At 40.0% G+C, this 19,828-nt stretch overlaps 13 non-coding genes across 13 annotated transcripts; all 13 read right to left on the bottom strand.

Moving 5' to 3' along the window:
- Positions 1 to 2,266: 2,266 nt before the first annotated feature.
- TRNAK-UUU (transfer RNA lysine (anticodon UUU)) lies at positions 2,267 to 2,339 on the bottom strand. Its single transcript has one exon. It is a non-coding gene; the product is annotated as a tRNA-Lys (tRNA).
- Positions 2,340 to 3,858: 1,519 nt separating this feature from the next.
- On the bottom strand, positions 3,859 to 3,949 carry TRNAR-UCU (transfer RNA arginine (anticodon UCU)). Its single transcript is given in 2 exon segments — positions 3,859 to 3,894; positions 3,913 to 3,949. It is a non-coding gene; the product is annotated as a tRNA-Arg (tRNA).
- Positions 3,950 to 4,276: 327 nt separating this feature from the next.
- On the bottom strand, positions 4,277 to 4,349 carry TRNAK-UUU (transfer RNA lysine (anticodon UUU)). Its single transcript has one exon. It is a non-coding gene; the product is annotated as a tRNA-Lys (tRNA).
- Positions 4,350 to 5,967: 1,618 nt separating this feature from the next.
- TRNAR-UCU (transfer RNA arginine (anticodon UCU)) lies at positions 5,968 to 6,058 on the bottom strand. The gene is given in 2 exon segments: positions 5,968 to 6,003; positions 6,022 to 6,058. It is a non-coding gene; the product is annotated as a tRNA-Arg (tRNA).
- A 327-nt stretch (positions 6,059 to 6,385) lies between these two features.
- TRNAK-UUU (transfer RNA lysine (anticodon UUU)) lies at positions 6,386 to 6,458 on the bottom strand. The gene has a single exon. It is a non-coding gene; the product is annotated as a tRNA-Lys (tRNA).
- A 1,516-nt stretch (positions 6,459 to 7,974) lies between these two features.
- TRNAR-UCU (transfer RNA arginine (anticodon UCU)) lies at positions 7,975 to 8,065 on the bottom strand. The gene is given in 2 exon segments: positions 7,975 to 8,010; positions 8,029 to 8,065. It is a non-coding gene; the product is annotated as a tRNA-Arg (tRNA).
- Positions 8,066 to 10,500: 2,435 nt separating this feature from the next.
- Positions 10,501 to 10,573, bottom strand: TRNAK-UUU (transfer RNA lysine (anticodon UUU)). The gene has a single exon. It is a non-coding gene; the product is annotated as a tRNA-Lys (tRNA).
- Positions 10,574 to 12,506: 1,933 nt separating this feature from the next.
- On the bottom strand, positions 12,507 to 12,579 carry TRNAK-UUU (transfer RNA lysine (anticodon UUU)). The gene has a single exon. It is a non-coding gene; the product is annotated as a tRNA-Lys (tRNA).
- Positions 12,580 to 14,094: 1,515 nt separating this feature from the next.
- TRNAR-UCU (transfer RNA arginine (anticodon UCU)) lies at positions 14,095 to 14,185 on the bottom strand. The gene is given in 2 exon segments: positions 14,095 to 14,130; positions 14,149 to 14,185. It is a non-coding gene; the product is annotated as a tRNA-Arg (tRNA).
- Positions 14,186 to 14,512: 327 nt separating this feature from the next.
- Positions 14,513 to 14,585, bottom strand: TRNAK-UUU (transfer RNA lysine (anticodon UUU)). Its single transcript has one exon. It is a non-coding gene; the product is annotated as a tRNA-Lys (tRNA).
- A 1,519-nt stretch (positions 14,586 to 16,104) lies between these two features.
- On the bottom strand, positions 16,105 to 16,195 carry TRNAR-UCU (transfer RNA arginine (anticodon UCU)). Its single transcript is given in 2 exon segments — positions 16,105 to 16,140; positions 16,159 to 16,195. It is a non-coding gene; the product is annotated as a tRNA-Arg (tRNA).
- Positions 16,196 to 16,522: 327 nt separating this feature from the next.
- Positions 16,523 to 16,595, bottom strand: TRNAK-UUU (transfer RNA lysine (anticodon UUU)). Its single transcript has one exon. It is a non-coding gene; the product is annotated as a tRNA-Lys (tRNA).
- Positions 16,596 to 18,114: 1,519 nt separating this feature from the next.
- On the bottom strand, positions 18,115 to 18,205 carry TRNAR-UCU (transfer RNA arginine (anticodon UCU)). Its single transcript is given in 2 exon segments — positions 18,115 to 18,150; positions 18,169 to 18,205. It is a non-coding gene; the product is annotated as a tRNA-Arg (tRNA).
- Positions 18,206 to 19,828: the final 1,623 nt, after the last annotated feature.

Genomic DNA, 19,828 nt, shown 5'->3' with positions numbered 1-19,828 from the left:
TGCCATTCGCCTCCCGGATCCCAGCGAGGGCTCCAGGAGGTCGGGTACTTTCGCGCCTTGGGTCCCCTCTGTCACCTCGTGTGCACAGATTGCAAGAAAGTCAGGTAATTTCCCTCCGGATTACTAGGGACAGGGTACGCCCGGACACCCCTCCAAGGTTGGTGGTTCTCTCCTAGGGGGACCAGATGGGCTATGCCTGGGTAACACCTCCCTAGGCCACCCGGGGCTTCCTTCCTCCAGGCCAACGGCTTGTCAAATTGCCCAGGACGGGCTCCATGGCTCTTGGGCAGCCGTCCCCCGGGCGTCCGGGGCTCCATCCCTGCCGACGGCATGGAAAAGTGCCCGGGACGGGCTCCATACGTCCCGGGCAGTCCTCCCCCGGGCATCCGGGGCTTCCATCTCCAGGCCAACGGCAGGTCAAAGTGCCCAGGACGGGCTCCACGGGTCCCTGGCAGTCCTCCCCCACCGGGCGTCCGGGGCTCCCTTCCCCAGGCCAACGGCATGCCAGAGTGCCCAGGACGGGCTCCACGAGTCCCGGGCGTCCGGGGCTCCCTTCCCCGGGACACCGGCTTGTCAGAGTGCCCATGACGGGCTCCACGGGTCCCGGGTATCTGGGACTCCCTTCCCTGGGCCAACGGCATGCCGGAGTTCCCAGGACAGGCTCCACGGGTCCCGGGCGTCCGGGGCTCCCTTCCCCGGTCCGACGGCTTGTCAGAGTGCCCAGGACGGGCTCCACGGCTCCCGGGCGTCCGGGGTTCCCTTCCCCGGGTCAGCGGGATGTCAGAGTGCCCAGGACGAGTTCCACGGGTCCCGGGCAGTCCTCCCCCGGGCGTCCGGGGCTCCCTTCCCCGGGCCGTCGGCAGGCCAGAGTGCCCAGGACGGGCTCCATGGGTCCCGGGCAGTCCTCCCCCCGGGCGTCCGGGGCTCCCTTCCCCGGGCAGACGGCAGGTCAGAGTGCCCAGGACGGGCTCCATGGGTCCCGGGCAGTCCTCCCCCCGGGCGTCCGGGGCTCCCTTCCCCGGGCAGACGGCAGGTCAGAGTGACCAGGACGGGCTCCACGGGTCCCGGGCAGTCCTCTCCCGGGCGTACGTGGTTGTCCGACAGATTCGGGCAGATGAGCTTTTACGAACCGGATCGGAATCGGCCCAAATAATAATAATAATAATAATCCACATTTGTAAGGCGCACAATCACCGGTAAGGGTCTCTAGGCGCTAGGGGCCGTTGGGAAGATTAAGCAAGCTATTGCCCAGAGTCACATGGTGCTGGGCTAATCTGCCGCCGGTGCCGGGGATCGAACCGTGATCCCCAGATTCCGGAGTCAGCCGCTCTAGCCGCGGCGCCAGCTATTTCCCAGAGTCACGTGGTGCTGGGCTAATCTGCGGCCGGTGCCGGGGATCGAACCCTGATCTCTGGGATGCTCGAGGGTTACTACGCGCTCTACAAAAACCTTAAATAAAAAAATCTCCAGATTCCGGAGTCAGCCGCCCTAGCCGCGGCGCCAGCTATTTCCCAGAGTCACCTGGTGCTGGGCTAATCTGCCGCCGGTGCCGGGGATCGAACCGTGATCTCCAGATTCCGGAGTCAGCCTCCCTAGCCGCGGCGCCAGCTATTTCCCAGAGTCACGTGGTGCTGGGCTAATCTGCGGCCGGTGCCGGGGATCGAACCCTGATCTCTGGGATGCTCGAGGGTTACTACGCGCTCTACAAAAACCTTAAATAAAAAAATCTCCAGATTCCGGAGTCAGCCGCCCTAGCCGCGGCGCCAGCTATTTCCCAGAGTCACCTGGTGCTGGGCTAATCTGCCGCCGGTGCCGGGGATCGAACCGTGATCCCCAGATGGGGATATCCCAAAAATCTGGCATGGATACGGCCCGCCAGGACTGGTTTGGGCACCCCTGACCTAGAAGTCCAATGCGCTATCCATTGCGCCACAGAGCCAATACACTCTGAAGAGGTGCAGAGATATTCTGAAATGAAATAATGTTGATCAGCTTTATAAAGTTCATTTGATACTATAACCATGGATTTATTTTGAATATTGAATTGGGGAAATTATATTCACCGTCTCAAGTTACATGATACCTTAGGTAAATCTACGTACGACTTAAGTTTAGTCAAATGGCACATGATATATGAGGCAGATGTGCATTTCACAACTCCATGAAAGACGTTTTTGCAATTTTAGTAATGGAATATCTTATTCGTCATGCAGGGGAATACAAAAAGAGCATCCAATTAGAGTAATTTCTCTTTAAAGGAAGCAACCGCCTGAACAGGGACTTGAACCCTGGACCCTCAGATTAAAAGTCTGATGCTCTACCGACTGAGCTATCCAGGCTCTGCTATACTCCATCTTAAAATCAGCTAAACAAATGTGGACGTACACTGACCTACACTCTGTGTATTAATATGGTTACATATATTAGCAATCAAATTTGTAGAGTTTAATAACAAATTGATGTTTTAACCCCTTCCATGCTCATGACGAGCTCAGCTCGTCGTGCAGTACACTTGTCGTGTGCTTATGACGAGCTGAGCTCGTCATGAACAATGGATTTACAGATCATTCAGCACAGGAGGAAAATCTCCTGTAGCATTGAAGGTGTTAAGCATTTGAAATTTCAGCAGCACACGTAATCCATTTTAAATCCTGAAATTTGGACTATCTCATTTTCGGCTGACTTAGAAATCATGTGTCTAAAATGACTTTGTGAAATCAATAAAGTGCCAAATACTATTACTACCTACTAAATTACATTTTCAGCAGTATCTTTGGGAATTTCCTCTTGGGCATAGATTATGCAATGTTTTCAAAGCAAACAGTCTCTGTTTAAGTAGACTTTCTTTCACTGCCATTTTGGTAAATGTTTCTGGTGATGCAGACGCAGGCATTGCTTGTTACTGTTTCAATTAGTTATAAAATAAGAGGAGGGATAAAATTGACCCAGCTGGTGTTTGAACACAAAGCCTTTGAATGCTTTTGCTACATTCGTCTAGGACTCCAAGCCGCTATCCATTGCACTAGAGATCCGACCTGATTCAACACGCTGATCAGAGATTCACAAATAAAAAGATGACCTATCAGCTGTTGACCAACTTTATCAAGTTAATCGGACACTACCTTACATTTTGAACATTGAATTGGGTAAAAGATAATCAACATGTCAAACTACATGATACAGTTTGGGTAAGTCTTCTTAACCCTTGTCAAAGAATGTAGAAGACAGATGGGTATGTAATGACTTGATTAAGACGTTTTTGAAACATCTCTAATAGGACTCCCCATTCATTGGATCCTGAAAAGAGTATGCAATTGATATACCTTTTCTTTAACCAAGCCGCCTGAACAGGGACTTGAACCCTGGGCCCTCAGATTAAAAGTCTGATGCTCTCCCGACTGAGCTATCCAGGCTCGGAGAAGTCGCTCCACCAAATGACCTTATCAAAATTTGGAAGTGTCCCAACTATCACTACGTTTCTTAAGATGGTTGCCGGTATTAAGTACTGAATACGCGGAATATAATAATGAATTGGTACTTCAAGCATTTGAAATCTCTTCAGTAAATTTAACCTTATTGTAAGTCCTGAAATTGCTACTATCTAATTTTTTTTGCTCACTTAGAAGTCATATGTTTTTATTGACATTGTAAAATTAAGGAAGGGCCCAAAATCTTACTTCTGAGTAAATTACATTTTCATAAGTACAGCTGCCAATTTCCTCTTCTGCAAAGATTGCGTAATTTGAATAGTATCTATTTAAAATAGACTTCCTTTCACTGCCCTTTTTGGTGAAGCAGAAGCATGCATGCACTGTTTATTACTCTTTTAAACAGTTATGAAATAAATAGGGATAAAACTGACTCTGGTGGGATTCGAACCCACAACCTTTGAATATCTTTTTTACATTCACCTAGAAGTTCAATGCGCTATCCATTGCGCCACAGAGCCAATACGCTCTGATTAGGTGCAGAGATATTCTGAAATGAAATAATGTTGATCAGCTTTATAAAGTTCATTTGATACTATAACCATGGATTTATTTTGAATATTGAATTGGGGAAATTATATTCACCGTCTCAAGTTACATGATACCTTAGGTAAATCTACGTACGACTTAAGTTTAGTCAAATGGCACATGATATATGAGGCAGATGTGCATTTCACAACTCCATGAAAGACGTTTTTGCAATTTTAGTAATGGAATATCTTATTCGTCATGCAGGGGAACACAAAAAGAGCATCCAATTAGAGTAATTTTTCTTTAAAGGAAGCACCCGCCTGAACAGGGACTTGAACCCTGGACCCTCAGATTAAAAGTCTGATGCTCTACCGACTGAGCTATCCAGGCTCTGCTATACTCTGTCTTAAAATCAGCTAAACAAATGTGGACGTACACTGACCTACACTCTGTGTATTAATATGGTAACATATATTAGCAATCAAATTTGTAGAGTTTAATAACAAATTGATGTTTTAACCCCTTCCATGCTCATGACGAGCTCAGCTCGTCGTGCAGTACACTTGTCGTGTGCTTATGACGAGCTGAGCTCGTCATGAACAATGGATTTACAGATCATTCAGCACAGGAGGAAAATCTCCTGTAGCATTGAAGGTGTTAAGCATTTGAAATTTCAGCAGCACACGTAATCCATTTTAAATCCTGAAATTTGGACTATCTCATTTTCGGCTGACTTAGAAATCATGTGTCTAAAATGACATTGTGAAATCAATAAAGTGCCAAATACTATTACTACCTACTAAATTACATTTTCAGCAGTATCTTTGGGAATTTCCTCTTGGGCATAGATTATGCAATGTTTTCAAAGCAAACAGTCTCTGTTTAAGTAGACTTTCTTTCACTGCCATGTTGGTAAATGTTTCTGGTGATGCAGACGCAGGCATTGCTTGTTACTGTTTCAATTAGTTATAAAATAAGAGGAGGGATAAAATTGACCCAGCTGGTGTTTGAACACAAAGCCTTTGAATGCTTTTGCTACATTCGTCTAGGACTCCAAGCCGCTATCCATTGCACTAGAGATCCGACCTGATTCAACACGCTGATCAGAGATTCACAAATAAAAAGATGACCTATCAGCTGTTGACCAACTTTATCAAGTTAATCGGACACTACCTTACATTTTGAACATTAAATTGGGTAAAAGATAATCAACAAACTACATGATACAGTTTGGGTAAGTCTTCTTAACCCTTGTCAAAGAATGTAGAAGACAGATGGGTATGTAATGTCTTGATTAAGACTTTTTTGAAACATCTCTAATAGGACTCCCCATTCATTGGATCCTGAAAAGAGTATGCAATTGATATACCTTTTCTTTAACCACTTGGCTGCTAAGGCACCTCTGGCCCCTCAATGTAATTTCCATTGAAATCAATGGAAACTCCATGACGAGTTACCCTTGTCATTAGCACTGAAGGGGTTAACCAAGCAGCCTGAACAGGGTCTTGAACCCTGGGCCCTCAGATTAAAAGTCTTATGCTCTCCCGACTGAGCTATCCAGGCTCGGAGAGGGCGCTCCACAAAATGACCTTATCAACATTTGGAAGTGTCCCAACTATCACTACGTTTCTTAAGATGGTTGCCGGTATTAAGTACTGAATACGCGGAATATAATAATGAATTGGTACTTCAAGCATTTGAAATCTCTTCAGTAAATTTAACCTTATTGTAAGTCCTGAAATTCCTACTATCTCATTTTTTTTGCTGACTTAGAATTCATATGTTTTTATTGATATTGTAAAATTAAGGAAGGGCCCAAAATCTTACTTCTGAGTAAATTACATTTTCATAAGTACAGCTGCCAATTTCCTCTTCTGCAAAGATTGCGTAACTTGAATAGTATCTATTTAAAATAGACTTCCTTTCACTGCCCTTTTTGGTGAAGCAGAAGCATGCATGCACTGTTTATTACTCTTTTAAACAGTTATGAAATAAATAGGGATAAAAGTGACTCTGGTGGGATTCGAACCCACAACCTTTAAATATTTTTTTTACATTCACCTAGAAGTCCAATGCGCTATCCATTGCGCCACAGAGCCAATACACTCTGAAGAGGTGCAGAGATATTCTGAAATGAAATAATGTTGATCAGCTTTATAAAGTTCATTTGATACTATAACCATGGATTTATTTTGAATATTGAATTGGGGAAATTATATTCACCGTCTCAAGTTACATGATACCTTAGGTAAATCTACGTACGACTTAAGTTTAGTCAAATGGCACATGATATATGAGGCAGATGTGCATTTCACAACTCCATGAAAGACGTTTTTGCAATTTTAGTAATGGAATATCTTATTCGTCATGCAGGGGAACACAAAAAGAGCATCCAATTAGAGTAATTTCTCTTTAAAGGAAGCAACCGCCTGAACAGGGACTTGAACCCTGGACCCTCAGATTAAAAGTCTGATGCTCTACCGACTGAGCTATCCAGGCTCTGCTATACTCTGTCTTAAAATCAGCTAAACAAATGTGGAAGTACACTGACCTACACTCTGTGTATTAATATGGTTACATATATTAGCAATCAAATTTGTAGAGTTTAATAACAAATTGATGTTTTAACCCCTTCCATGCTCATGACGAGCTCAGCTCGTCGTGCAGTACACTTGTCGTGTGCTTATGACGAGCTGAGCTCGTCATGAACAATGGATTTACAGATCATTCAGCACAGGAGGAAAATCTCCTGTAGCATTGAAGGTGTTAAGCATTTGAAATTTCAGCAGCACACGTAATCCATTTTAAATCCTGAAATTTGGACTATCTCATTTTCGGCTGACTTAGAAATCATGTGTCTAAAATGACATTGTGAAATCAATAAAGTGCCAAATACTATTACTACCTACTAAATTACATTTTCAGCAGTATCTTTGGGAATTTCCTCTTGGGCATAGATTATGCAATGTTTTCAAAGCAAACAGTCTCTGTTTAAGTAGACTTTCTTTCACAGCCATTTTGGTAAATGTTTCTGGTGATGCAGACGCAGGCATTGCTTGTTACTGTTTCAATTAGTTATAAAATAAGAGGAGGGATAAAATTGACCCAGCTGGTGTTTGAACACAAAGCCTTTGAATGCTTTTGCTACATTCGTCTAGGACTCCAAGCCGCTATCCATTGCACTAGAGATCCGACCTGATTCAACACGGTGATCAGAGATTCACAAATAAAAAGATGACCTATCAGCTGTTGACCAACTTTATCAAGTTAATCGGACACTAACCTTACATTTTGAACATTGAATTGGGTAAAAGATAATCAACAAACTACATGATACAGTTTGGGTAAGTCTTCTTAACCCTTGTCAAAGAATGTAGAAGACAGATGGGTATGTAATGACTTGATTAAGACTTTTTTGAAACATCTCTAATAGGACTCCCCATTCATTGGATCCTGAAAAGAGTATGCAATTGATATACCTTTTCTTTAACCAAGCCGCCTGAACAGGGACTTGAACCCTGGGCCCTCAGATTAAAAGTCTGATGCTCTCCCGACTGTGCTATCCAGGCTCGGAGAGGTTGCTCCACAAAATGACCTTATCAACATTTGGAAGTGTCCCAACTATCACTACGTTTCTTAAGATGGTTGCCGGTATTAAGTACTGAATACGCGGAATATAATAATGAATTGGTACTTCAAGCATTTGAAATTTCTTCAGTAAATTTAACCTTATTGTAAGTCCTGAAATTGCTACTATCTAATTTTTTTTTGCTGACTTAGAATTCATATGTTTTTATTGACATTGTAAAATTAAGGAAGGGCCCAAAATCTTACTTCTGAGTAAATTACATTTTCATAAGTACAGCTGCCAATTTCCTCTTCTGCAAAGATTGCGTAACTTGAATAGTATCTATTTAAAATAGACTTCCTTTCACTGCCCTTTTTGGTGAAGCAGAAGCATGCATGCACTGTTTATTACTCTTTTAAACAGTTATGAAATAAATAGGGATAAAACTGACTCTGGTGGGATTCGAACCCACAACCTTTGAATATCTTTTTTACATTCACCTAGAAGTCCAATGCGCTATCCTTTGCGCCACAGAGCCAATACGCTCTGATTAGGTGCAGAGATATTCTGAAATGAAATAATGTTGATCAGCTTTATAAAGTTCATTTGATACTATAACCATGGATTTATTTTGAATATTGAATTGGGGAAATTATATTCACCGTCTCAAGTTACATGATACCTTAGGTAAATCTACGTACGACTTAAGTTTAGTCAAATGGCACATGATATATGAGGCAGATGTGCATTTCACAACTCCATGAAAGACGTTTTTGCAATTTTAGTAATGGAATATCTTATTCGTCATGCAGGGGAACACAAAAAGAGCATCCAATTAGAGTAATTTTTCTTTAAAGGAAGCATCCTCCTGAACAGGGACTTGAACCCTGGACCCTCAGATTAAAAGTCTGATGCTCTACCGACTGAGCTATCCAGGCTCTGCTATACTCTGTCTTAAAATCAGCTAAACAAATGTGGACGTACACTGACCTACACTCTGTGTATTAATATGGTAACATATATTAGCAATCAAATTTGTAGAGTTTAATAACAAATTGATGTTTTAACCCCTTCCATGCTCATGACGAGCTCAGCTCGTCGTGCAGTACACTTGTCGTGTGCTTATGACGAGCTGAGCTCGTCATGAACAATGGATTTACAGATCATTCAGCACAGGAGGAAAATCTCCTGTAGCATTGAAGGTGTTAAGCATTTGAAATTTCAGCAGCACACGTAATCCATTTTAAATCCTGAAATTTGGACTATCTCATTTTCGGCTGACTTAGAAATCATGTGTCTAAAATGACATTGTGAAATCAATAAAGTGCCAAATACTATTACTACCTACTAAATTACATTTTCAGCAGTATCTTTGGGAATTTCCTCTTGGGCATAGATTATGCAATGTTTTCAAAGCAAACAGTCTCTGTTTAAGTAGACTTTCTTTCACTGCCATGTTGGTAAATGTTTCTGGTGATGCAGACGCAGGCATTGCTTGTTACTGTTTCAATTAGTTATAAAATAAGAGGAGGGATAAAATTGACCCAGCTGGTGTTTGAACACAAAGCCTTTGAATGCTTTTGCTACATTCGTCTAGGACTCCAAGCCGCTATCCATTGCACTAGAGATCCGACCTGATTCAACACGGTGATCAGAGATTCACAAATAAAAAGATGACCTATCAGCTGTTGACCAACTTTATCAAGTTAATCGGACACTACCTTACATTTTGAACATTAAATTGGGTAAAAGATAATCAACAAACTACATGATACAGTTTGGGTAAGTCTTCTTAACCCTTGTCAAAGAATGTAGAAGACAGATGGGTATGTAATGTCTTGATTAAGACTTTTTTGAAACATCTCTAATAGGACTCCCCATTCATTGGATCCTGAAAAGAGTATGCAATTGATATACCTTTTCTTTAACCACTTGGCTGCTAAGGCACCTCTGGCCCCTCAATGTAATTTCCATTGAAATCAATGGAAACTCCATGACGAGTTACCCTTGTCATTAGCACTGAAGGGGTTAACCAAGCAGCCTGAACAGGGTCTTGAACCCTGGGCCCTCAGATTAAAAGTCTGATGCTCTCCCGACTGAGCTATCCAGGCTCGGAGAGGGCGCTCCACAAAATGACCTTATCAACATTTGGAAGTGTCCCAACTATCACTACGTTTCTTAAGATGGTTGCCGGTATTAAGTACTGAATACGCGGAATATAATAATGAATTGGTACTTCAAGCATTTGAAATCTCTTCAGTAAATTTAACCTTATTGTAAGTCCTGAAATTCCTACTATCTCATTTTTTTTGCTGACTTAGAATTCATATGTTTTATTGATATTGTAAAATTAAGGAAGGGCCCAAAATCTTACTTCTGAGTAAATTACATTTTCATAAGTACAGCTGCCAATTTCCTCTTCTGCAAAGATTGCGTAACCTGAATAGTATCTATTTAAAATAGACTTCCTTTCACTGCCCTTTTTGGTGAAGCAGAAGCATGCATGCACTGTTTATTACTCTTTTAAACAGTTATGAAATAAATAGGGATAAAACTGACTGTGGTGGGATTCGAACCCACAACCTTTGAATATCTTTTTTACATTCACCTAGAAGTCCAATGCGCTATCCTTTGCGCCACAGAGCCAATACGCTCTGATTAGGTGCAGAGATATTCTGAAATGAAATAATGTTGATCAGCTTTATAAAGTTCATTTGATACTATAACCATGGATTTATTTTGAATATTGAATTGGGGAAATTATATTCACCGTCTCAAGTTACATGATACCTTAGGTAAATCTACGTACGACTTAAGTTTAGTCAAATGGCACATGATATATGAGGCAGATGTGCATTTCACAACTCCATGAAAGACGTTTTTGCAATTTTAGTAATGGAATATCTTATTCGTCATGCAGGGGAACACAAAAAGAGCATCCAATTAGAGTAATTTTTCTTTAAAGGAAGCACCCGCCTGAACAGGGACTTGAACCCTGGACCCTCAGATTAAAAGTCTGATGCTCTACCGACTGAGCTATCCAGGCTCTGCTATACTCTGTCTTAAAATCAGCTAAACAAATGTGGACGTACACTGACCTACACTCTGTGTATTAATATGGTAACATATATTAGCAATCAAATTTGTAGAGTTTAATAACAAATTGATGTTTTAACCCCTTCCATGCTCATGACGAGCTCAGCTCGTCGTGCAGTACACTTGTCGTGTGCTTATGACGAGCTGAGCTCGTCATGAACAATGGATTTACAGATCATTCAGCACAGGAGGAAAATCTCCTGTAGCATTGAAGGTGTTAAGCATTTGAAATTTCAGCAGCACACGTAATCCATTTTAAATCCTGAAATTTGGACTATCTCATTTTCGGCTGACTTAGAAATCATGTGTCTAAAATGACATTGTGAAATCAATAAAGTGCCAAATACTATTACTACCTACTAAATTACATTTTCAGCAGTATCTTTGGGAATTTCCTCTTGGGCATAGATTATGCAATGTTTTCAAAGCAAACAGTCTCTGTTTAAGTAGACTTTCTTTCACTGCCATTTTGGTAAATGTTTCTGGTGATGCAGACGCAGGCATTGCTTGTTACTGTTTCAATTAGTTATAAAATAAGAGGAGGGATAAAATTGACCCAGCTGGTGTTTGAACACAAAGCCTTTGAATGCTTTTGCTACATTCGTCTAGGACTCCAAGCCGCTATCCATTGCACTAGAGATCCGACCTGATTCAACACGGTGATCAGAGATTCACAAATAAAAAGATGACCTATCAGCTGTTGACCAACTTTATCAAGTTATTCGGACACTACCTTACATTTTGAACATTGAATTGGGTAAAAGATAATCAACAAACTACATGATACAGTTTGGGTAAGTCTTCTTAACCCTTGTCAAAGAATGTAGAAGACAGATGGGTATGTAATGACTTGATTAAGACTTTTTTGAAACATCTCTAATAGGACTCCCCATTCATTGGATCCTGAAAAGAGTATGCAATTGATATACCTTTTCTTTAACCAAGCCGCCTGAACAGGGACTTGAACCCTGGGCCCTCAGATTAAAAGTCTGATGCTCTCCCGACTGTGCTATCCAGGCTCGGAGAGGTTGCTCCACAAAATGACCTTATCAACATTTGGAAGTGTCCCAACTATCACTACGTTTCTTAAGATGGTTGCCGGTATTAAGTACTGAATACGCGGAATATAATAATGAATTGGTACTTCAAGCATTTGAAATTTCTTCAGTAAATTTAACCTTATTGTAAGTCCTGAAATTGCTACTATCTAATTTTTTTTTGCTGACTTAGAATTCATATGTTTTTATTGACATTGTAAAATTAAGGAAGGGCCCAAAATCTTACTTCTGAGTAAATTACATTTTCATAAGTACAGCTGCCAATTTCCTCTTCTGCAAAGATTGCGTAACTTGAATAGTATCTATTTAAAATAGACTTCCTTTCACTGCCCTTTTTGGTGAAGCAGAAGCATGCATGCACTGTTTATTACTCTTTTAAACAGTTATGAAATAAATAGGGATAAAACTGACTGTGGTGGGATTCGAACCCACAACCTTTGAATATCTTTTTTACATTCACCTAGAAGTCCAATGCGCTATCCTTTGCGCCACAGAGCCAATATGCTCTGATTAGGTGCAGAGATATTCTGAAATGAAATAATGTTGATCAGCTTTATAAAGTTCATTTGATACTATAACCATGGATTTATTTTGAATATTGAATTGGGGAAATTATATTCACCGTCTCAAGTTACATGATACCTTAGGTAAATCTACGTACGACTTAAGTTTAGTCAAATGGCACATGATATATGAGGCAGATGTGCATTTCACAACTCCATGAAAGACGTTTTTGCAATTTTAGTAATGGAATATCTTATTCGTCATGCAGGGGAACACAAAAAGAGCATCCAATTAGAGTAATTTTTCTTTAAAGGAAGCACCCGCCTGAACAGGGACTTGAACCCTGGACCCTCAGATTAAAAGTCTGATGCTCTACCGACTGAGCTATCCAGGCTCTGCTATACTCTGTCTTAAAATCAGCTAAACAAATGTGGACGTACACTGACCTACACTCTGTGTATTAATATGGTAACATATATTAGCAATCAAATTTGTAGAGTTTAATAACAAATTGATGTTTTAACCCCTTCCATGCTCATGACGAGCTCAGCTCGTCGTGCAGTACACTTGTCGTGTGCTTATGACGAGCTGAGCTCGTCATGAACAATGGATTTACAGATCATTCAGCACAGGAGGAAAATCTCCTGTAGCATTGAAGGTGTTAAGCATTTGAAATTTCAGCAGCACACGTAATCCATTTTAAATCCTGAAATTTGGACTATCTCATTTTCGGCTGACTTAGAAATCATGTGTCTAAAATGACATTGTGAAATCAATAAAGTGCCAAATACTATTACTACCTACTAAATTACATTTTCAGCAGTATCTTTGGGAATTTCCTCTTGGGCATAGATTATGCAATGTTTTCAAAGCAAACAGTCTCTGTTTAAGTAGACTTTCTTTCACTGCCATGTTGGTAAATGTTTCTGGTGATGCAGACGCAGGCATTGCTTGTTACTGTTTCAATTAGTTATAAAATAAGAGGAGGGATAAAATTGACCCAGCTGGTGTTTGAGCACAAAGCCTTTGAATGCTTTTGCTACATTCGTCTAGGACTCCAAGCCGCTATCCATTGCACTAGAGATCCTACCTGATTCAACACGGTGATCAGAGATTCACAAATAAAAAGATGACCTATCAGCTGTTGACCAACTTTATCAAGTTAATCGGACACTACCTTACATTTTGAACATTAAATTGGGTAAAAGATAATCAACAAACTACATGATACAGTTTGGGTAAGTCTTCTTAACCCTTGTCAAAGAATGTAGAAGACAGATGGGTATGTAATGTCTTGATTAAGACTTTTTTGAAACATCTCTAATAGGACTCCCCATTCATTGGATCCTGAAAAGAGTATGCGATTGATATACCTTTTCTTTAACCAAGCAGCCTGAACAGGGTCTTGAACCCTGGGCCCTCAGATTAAAAGTCTGATGCTCTCCCGACTGAGCTATCCAGGCTCGGAGAGGGCGCTCCACAAAATGACCTTATCAACATTTGGAAGTGTCCCAACTATCACTACGTTTCTTAAGATGGTTGCCGGTATAAAGTACTGAATACGCGGAATATAATAATGAATTGGTACTTCAAGCATTTGAAATTTCTTCAGTAAATTTAACCTTATTGTAAGTCCTGAAATTGCTACTATCTAATTTTTTTTTGCTGACTTAGAATTCATATGTTTTTATTGACATTGTAAAATTAAGGAAGGGCCCAAAATCTTACTTCTGAGTAAATTACATTTTCATAAGTACAGCTGCCAATTTCCTCTTCTGCAAAGATTGCGTAACTTGAATAGTATCTATTTAAAATAGACTTCCTTTCACTGCCCTTTTTGGTGAAGCAGAAGCATGCATGCACTGTTTATTACTCTTTTAAACAGTTATGAAATAAATAGGGATAAAACTGACTCTGGTGGGATTCGAACCCACAACCTTTGAATATCTTTTTTACATTCACCTAGAAGTCCAATGCGCTATCCTTTGCGCCACAGAGCCAATACGCTCTGATTAGGTGCAGAGATATTCTGAAATGAAATAATGTTGATCAGCTTTATAAAGTTCATTTGATACTATAACCATGGATTTATTTTGAATATTGAATTGGGGAAATTATATTCACCGTCTCAAGTTACATGATACCTTAGGTAAATCTACGTACGACTTAAGTTTAGTCAAATGGCACATGATATATGAGGCAGATGTGCATTTCACAACTCCATGAAAGACGTTTTTGCAATTTTAGTAATGGAATATCTTATTCGTCATGCAGGGGAACACAAAAAGAGCATCCAATTAGAGTAATTTTTCTTTAAAGGAAGCACCCGCCTGAACAGGGACTTGAACCCTGGACCCTCAGATTAAAAGTCTGATGCTCTACCGACTGAGCTATCCAGGCTCTGCTATACTCTGTCTTAAAATCAGCTAAACAAATGTGGACGTACACTGACCTACACTCTGTGTATTAATATGGTAACATATATTAGCAATCAAATTTGTAGAGTTTAATAACAAATTGATGTTTTAACCCCTTCCATGCTCATGACGAGCTCAGCTCGTCGTGCAGTACACTTGTCGTGTGCTTATGACGAGCTGAGCTCGTCATGAACAATGGATTTACAGATCATTCAGCACAGGAGGAAAATCTCCTGTAGCATTGAAGGTGTTAAGCATTTGAAATTTCAGCAGCACACGTAATCCATTTTAAATCCTGAAATTTGGACTATCTCATTTTCGGCTGACTTAGAAATCATGTGTCTAAAATGACATTGTGAAATCAATAAAGTGCCAAATACTATTACTACCTACTAAATTACATTTTCAGCAGTATCTTTGGGAATTTCCTCTTGGGCATAGATTATGCAATGTTTTCAAAGCAAACAGTCTCTGTTTAAGTAGACTTTCTTTCACTGCCATGTTGGTAAATGTTTCTGGTGATGCAGACGCAGGCATTGCTTGTTACTGTTTCAATTAGTTATAAAATAAGAGGAGGGATAAAATTGACCCAGCTGGTGTTTGAACACAAAGCCTTTGAATGCTTTTGCTACATTCGTCTAGGACTCCAAGCCGCTATCCATTGCACTAGAGATCCGACCTGATTCAACACGCTGATCAGAGATTCACAAATAAAAAGATGACCTATCAGCTGTTGACCAACTTTATCAAGTTAATCGGACACTACCTTACATTTTGAACATTGAATTGGGTAAAAGATAATCAACATGTCAAACTACATGATACAGTTTGGGTAAGTCTTCTTAACCCTTGTCAAAGAATGTAGAAGACAGATGGGTATGTAATGACTTGATTAAGACGTTTTTGAAACATCTCTAATAGGACTCCCCATTCATTGGATCCTGAAAAGAGTATGCAATTGATATACCTTTTCTTTAACCAAGCCGCCTGAACAGGGACTTGAACCCTGGGCCCTCAGATTAAAAGTCTGATGCTCTCCCGACTGAGCTATCCAGGCTCGGAGAGGTCGCTCCACCAAATGACCTTATCAAAATTTGGAAGTGTCCCAACTATCACTACGTTTCTTAAGATGGTTGCCGGTATTAAGTACTGAATACGCGGAATATAATAATGAATTGGTACTTCAAGCATTTGAAATCTCTTCAGTAAATTTAACCTTATTGTAAGTCCTGAAATTGCTACTATCTCATTTTTTTTGCTCACTTAGAAGTCATATGTTTTTATTGACATTGTAAAATTAAGGAAGGGCCCAAAATCTTACTTCTGAGTAAATTACATTTTCATAAGTACAGCTGCCAATTTCCTCTTCTGCAAAGATTGCGTAATTTGAATAGTATCTATTTAAAATAGACTTCCTTTCACTGCCCTTTTTGGTGAAGCAGAAGCATGCATGCACTGTTTATTACTCTTTTAAACAGTTATGAAATAAATAGGGATAAAACTGACTCTGGTGGGATTCGAACCCACAACCTTTGAATATCTTTTTTACATTCACCTAGAAGTCCAATGCGCTATCCATTGCGCCACAGAGCCAATACACTCTGATGAGGTGCAGAGATATTCTGAAATGAAATAATGTTGATCAGCTTTATAAAGTTCATTTGATACTATAACCATGGATTTATTTTGAATATTGAATTGGGGAAATTATATTCACCGTCTCAAGTTACATGATACCTTAGGTAAATCTACGTACGACTTAAGTTTAGTCAAATGGCACATGATATATGAGGCAGATGTGCATTTCACAACTCCATGAAAGACGTGTTTGCAATTTTAGTAATGGAATATCTTATTCGTCATGCAGGGGAACACAAAAAGAGCATCCAATTAGAGTAATTTTTCTTTAAAGGAAGCACCCGCCTGAACAGGGACTTGAACCCTGGACCCTCAGATTAAAAGTCTGATGCTCTACCGACTGAGCTATCCAGGCTCTGCTATACTCTGTCTTAAAATCAGCTAAACAAATGTGGACGTACACTGACCTACACTCTGTGTATTAATATGGTTACATATATTAGCAATCAAATTTGTAGAGTTTAATAACAAATTGATGTTTTAACCCCTTCCATGCTCATGACGAGCTCAGCTCGTCGTGCAGTACACTTGTCGTGTGCTTATGACGAGCTGAGCTCGTCATGAACAATGGATTTACAGATCATTCAGCACAGGAGGAAAATCTCCTGTAGCATTGAAGGTGTTAAGTATTTGAAATTTCAGCAGCACACGTAATCCATTTTAAATCCTGAAATTTGGACTATCTCATTTTCGGCTGACTTAGAAATCATGTGTCTAAAATGACATTGTGAAATCAATAAAGTGCCAAATACTATTACTACCTACTAAATTACATTTTCAGCAGTATCTTTGGGAATTTCCTCTTGGGCATAGATTATGCAATGTTTTCAAAGCAAACAGTCTCTGTTTAAGTAGACTTTCTTTCACTGCCATGTTGGTAAATGTTTCTGGTGATGCAGACGCAGGCATTGCTTGTTACTGTTTCAATTAGTTATAAAATAAGAGGAGGGATAAAATTGACCCAGCTGGTGTTTGAACACAAAGCCTTTGAATGCTTTTGCTACATTCGTCTAGGACTCCAAGCCGCTATCCATTGCACTAGAGATCCGACCTGATTCAACACGCTGATCAGAGATGCACAAATAAATAGATGACCTATCAGCTGTTGACCAACTTTATCAAGTTAATCGGACACTACCTTACATTTTGAACATTGAATTGGGTAAAAGATAATCAACATGTCAAACTACATGATACAGTTTGGGTAAGTCTTCTTAACCCTTGTCAAAGAATGTAGAAGACAGATGGGTATGTAATGACTTGATTAAGACGTTTTTGAAACATCTCTAATAGGACTCCCCATTCATTGGATCCTGAAAAGAGTATGCAATTGATATACCTTTTCTTTAACCAAGCAGCCTGAACAGGGTCTTGAACCCTGGGCCCTCAGATTAAAAGTCTGATGCTCTCCCGACTGAGCTATCCAGGCTCGGAGAGGGCGCTCCACAAAATGACCTTATCAACATTTGGAAGTGTCCCAACTATCACTACGTTTCTTAAGATGGTTGCCGGTATTAAGTACTCAATACGCGGAATATAATAATGAATTGGTACTTCAAGCATTTGAAATCTCTTCAGTAAATTTAACCTTATTGTAAGTCCTGAAATTGCTACTATCTCATTTTTTTTGCTGACTTAGAATTCATATGTTTTTATTGACATTGTAAAATTAAGGAAGGGCCCAAAATCTTACTTCTGAGTAAATTACATTTTCATAAGTACAGCTGCCAATTTCCTCTTCTGCAAAGATTGCGTAACTTGAATAGTATCTATTTAAAATAGACTTCCTTTCACTGCCCTTTTTGGTGAAGCAGAAGCATGCATGCACTGTTTATTACTCTTTTAAACAGTTATGAAATAAATAGGGATAAAAGTGACTCTGGTGGGATTCGAACCCACAACCTTTGAATATCTTTTTTACATTCACCTAGAAGTCCAATGCGCTATCCATTGCGCCACAGAGCCAATACACTCTGATGAGGTGCAGAGATATTCTGAAATGAAATAATGTTGATCAGCTTTATAAAGTTCATTTGATACTATAACCATGGATTTATTTTGAATATTGAATTGGGGAAATTATATTCACCGTCTCAAGTTACATGATACCTTAGGTAAATCTACGTACGACTTAAGTTTAGTCAAATGGCACATGATATATGAGGCAGATGTGCATTTCACAACTCCATGAAAGACGTTTTTGCAATTTTAGTAATGGAATATCGTATTCGGCATGCAGGGGATCACAAAAAGAGCATCCAATTAGAGTAATTTTTCTTTAAGGGAAGCAACCACCTGAACAGGGACTTGAACCCTGGACCCTCAGATTAAAAGTCTGATGCTCTACCGACTGAGCTATCCAGGCTCTGCTATACTCTGTCTTAAAATCAGCTAAACAAATGTGGACGTACACTGACCTACACTCTGTGTATTAATATGGTTACATATATTAGCAATCAAATTTGTAGAGTTTAATAACAAATTGATGTTTTAACCCCTTCCATGCTCATGACGAGCTCAGCTCGTCGTGCAGTACACTTGTCGTGTGCTTATGACGAGCTGAGCTCGTCATGAACAATGGATTTACAGATCATTCAGCACAGGAGGAAAAACTCCTGTAGCATTGAAGGTGTTAAGCATTTGAAATTTCAGCAGCACACGTAATCCATTTTAAATCCTGAAATTTGTACTATCTCATTTTCGGCTGACTTAGAAATCATGTGTCTAAAATGACACTGTGAAATCAATAAAGTGCCAAATACTATTACTACCTACTAAATTACATTTTCAGCAGTATCTTTGGGAATTTCCTCTTGGGCATAGATTATGCAATGTTTTCAAAGCAAACAGTCTCTGTTTAAGTAGACTTTCTTTCACTGCCATTTTGGTAAATGTTTCTGGTGATGCAGACGCAGGCATTGCTTGTTACTGTTTCAATTAGTTATAAAATAAGAGGAGGGATAAAATTGACCCAGCTGGTGTTTGAACACAAAGCCTTTGAATGCTTTTGCTACATTCGTCTAGGACTCCAAGCCGCTATCCATTGCACTAGAGATCCGACCTGATTCAACAGGGTGATCAGAGATTCACAAATAAAAAGATGACCTATCAGCTGTTGACCAACTTTATCAAGTTAATCGGACACTACCTTACATTTTGAACATTGAATTGGGTAAAAGATAATCAACAAACTACATGATACAGTTTGGGTAAGTCTTCTTAACCCTTGTCAAAGAATGTAGAAGACAGATGGGTATGTAATGACTTGATTAAGACTTTTTTGAAACATCTCTAATAGGACTCCCCATTCATTGGATCCTGAAAAGAGTATGCAATTGATATACCTTTTCTTTAACCAAGCCGCCTGAACAGGGACTTGAACCCTGGGCCCTCAGATTAAAAGTCTGATGCTCTCCCGACTGAGCTATCCAGGCTCGGAGAGGTCGCTCCACAAAATGACCTTATCAACATTTGGAAGTGTCCCAACTATCACTACGTTTCTTAAGATGGTTGCCGGTATTAAGTACTGAATACGCGGAATATAATAATGAATTGGTACTTCAAGCATTTGAAATCTCTTCAGTAAAT

The sequence above is a fragment of the Lissotriton helveticus genome, chromosome 1_1, assembly GCF_964261635.1.
Source record: "Lissotriton helveticus chromosome 1_1, aLisHel1.1, whole genome shotgun sequence".
In the NCBI taxonomy this organism is placed as follows: Eukaryota; Metazoa; Chordata; class Amphibia; order Caudata; family Salamandridae; genus Lissotriton; species Lissotriton helveticus.
This window is presented reverse-complemented; position numbering and strand designations above follow the sequence as displayed.